The sequence below is a fragment of the Adelges cooleyi genome, unplaced genomic scaffold, assembly GCF_023614345.1.
Source record: "Adelges cooleyi isolate 19-005CV unplaced genomic scaffold, UGA_ACOO_1.1 ACOO_flye_CR_arks_rails_tigmint_CR_PRNA_793, whole genome shotgun sequence".
In the NCBI taxonomy this organism is placed as follows: domain Eukaryota; kingdom Metazoa; phylum Arthropoda; class Insecta; order Hemiptera; family Adelgidae; genus Adelges; species Adelges cooleyi.
Window position 1 is genome coordinate 577,522 of NW_026096506.1, and position 2,744 is coordinate 580,265.

Here is a 2,744-nt window from a genome sequence, read left to right on the forward strand (position 1 = left end):
ACTATAACATTTCTATGATGAATTATTAATAGCTAATTTAATTAGTTTGTTCCAAAATGGTTTATAACGTATTATTATTGTAATATGTTATAATTAATACTTTAAAAAAATGAATTTTATCATAGAGATAATTAACTATCTTATTTTATCTCTTTTAGGTAAATTTCAATATTGCAACAATTAGTACTCAAATAAGACTAGTATATCCAAACTTTGAAGGTTATTTAAAAAACAAACTGTGGCGTGCTAGGAAAATTAAAATTTCCATACTTGGATTTAAAAACAATAACACTTTATTCTTCGGTTCAGAACCTATCTATACCTATTTTATTAACACTACAGTAAACAAACTACGTTACAACAATACAAAAAATACCACTAAGAATATTATAACCTATTTAGATAAAGTTTTAGTTAATTAGCTTTGCTGATAACTCTTTAATATAAGTTAAAGGCGAATACCTATGTGAGTTACAAACTGTTGGACTTACAGAAATCATTCCAAAAGTATCTAATTAAAAACTAGTATGATAATAGTATCATGCAATGAAAGCAAATACAAGTACCTAAGTCAAAACATTGTCAGTGATTTATTCAAATTAATAAAATTTGAGTCAATAGTCGATACTTTATCCTAAAAACTCTAATAAATACTTTGGTGGTATAATGAAAACGTGGATAATATCGAATATTATGTAATATACTATCTTTAACACTAGTTGCAGATGGGAGTTTTATGTAAATTAAAAATAGTGATTAAAATTAGTACACAATTTCTATACATAATAAACCATTTAATAAGTACTATCTATTTAATTATTGACGGTCTGCGTGTGGTTAATCCGCCTTAAGGGCAATATTTTATTAAATATGCTAGAAACGCCACTATGGGGAGACTTTTATCGTCGATTAATGGGAAATACTATAAAATTAATCGTTTCGAGTATGTAATAAAAAACAAATATTAAAAATGTAAAAAAGAAATGCAAAAAAATCACCGCCCGGACAGGGACTTGAACCCTGGACCCTTAGGTTAAAAGCCTAATGCTCTACCGACTGAGCTATCCGGGCTCATGTTTAACACAGTGAAAACAAGTATTTTTCAACAAATTTTAATTTTTTTACGATTTTACGAGGAGATAATATGTTATGTAACAAAAAAAAAATATATATATTATTAGTATAATATAATAATCATCTAATATTATTGCCACATAGCATGTATTATACCATGCTTAACACAAATATTGTGTTACAGACTATAATTTAAATACTTAGATACCTTATTACATAGCAGTAGTATAATATGCATACAAATAAGTAGGTTTTCTTTGTCTTTATTTTTCTTCCATGTATATTTTTAAGTTATTTGAGCATGGCAAGCTATAGGTACTAGCTTAGTAGAAACGGGTCTAAAACTAAGTAGGTACCTAATTTAAAATTGGTTCGATAACAATGCGATGAAATCAAATGCAAGTAAATCCCACTGTAAGTATTATCTTTGTATTAATAAAACTTTAAAAAAGCCAGTAGTTACATTACCCATTTAATAGTCCATTCTAAATGTGGTATTATACATAGTGATTACAATTAGTTATTTCTATAAATTTAAGTCGATCATGCTTGTACTGCCTATTTAAATAGTACCTACCCATTTAAATATTGGGTCTGCGTATGGTTCGATACAATCTTTAATACAGTTACATACTTAACTGGTAAAATGCTAATGATTAAAATGGTTTGTCCATTTTTTCTCAGATTATGAACACCTTATCGCACTGGTCAACAAAAATTCACTTTTTGTGTTAACATGAAAACTTTTGACTGATTATGTTAGGAACAAGGTTTAGTATAATAGAGTTGATATTGAAATAATATGGATATTTTTTAATGTAATAAATGTTGGTTTCCATCTAAACCATTGAAATTCCGAAACGTTCATTCTATAATTTTTTTACTAATGGTGTAAAATTTCTCTGTCGAGTATTAAAATTAATTTCGCCACAAATATAAAAAAAAACTTGTCAAGGTCATTTTTACACTTTCTTGACATTATTCAAGAGTCGCTTAACTAGACAAACAGAAAACACAATCACTTTACCGGAAAACAAAACACCTTGAATGAAAAAAGTAAGTCAAAACGATAAATACTCAATTTTATTGATAGTAGCTGGAACACACAAAAACTAGACCTGATCCAATAAAAATAAATATGGTTGTATAATAAGGGTAGATAGGTGTAGCATCTTACTTGTTACAACATTCTGTTGATCAGTGATATTAATGGCAAATTTAAAGAATATAAATGATACCTACCACGTTTTTAAAGTTTTTTTTTTTTTGTAATATGAAAGCCGATTAAAATGAACGATTTAATTGATTTAATAGATTTTGAAACGATTTAAATCGTTTCAAGCATAAAAAAATGTAGAAAACTATTAAAAAAAAAGTAAAAAAGTCACCGCCCGGACAGGGACTTGAACCCTGGACCCTTAGGTTAAAAGCCTAATGCTCTACCGACTGAGCTATCCGGGCACATGGCTGAAAACGTGTAATACAACCATATGTCACTAGAACACTTAATTTTTTCCCACACTCATTGTGGACCTACCGGAATCGACTGTTGTATTCCATACAAAATTTCCATATTTTGTGTTATTTACTGTTTACTATAAAAAAAAATTGTTTTCATAAAATAGTATAAACGATATAATTTTCTGATTTCTTTTAATGTATAAGTAGTA

At 27.7% G+C, this 2,744-nt stretch overlaps 2 non-coding genes across 2 annotated transcripts; both read right to left on the reverse strand.

Moving 5' to 3' along the window:
* Positions 1-998: 998 nt before the first annotated feature.
* On the reverse strand, positions 999-1,071 carry Trnak-uuu (transfer RNA lysine (anticodon UUU)). Its single transcript has one exon. It is a non-coding gene; the product is annotated as a tRNA-Lys (tRNA).
* A 1,391-nt stretch (positions 1,072-2,462) lies between these two features.
* Positions 2,463-2,535, reverse strand: Trnak-uuu (transfer RNA lysine (anticodon UUU)). Its single transcript has one exon. It is a non-coding gene; the product is annotated as a tRNA-Lys (tRNA).
* Between the last annotated feature and the right edge of the window lie 209 nt (positions 2,536-2,744).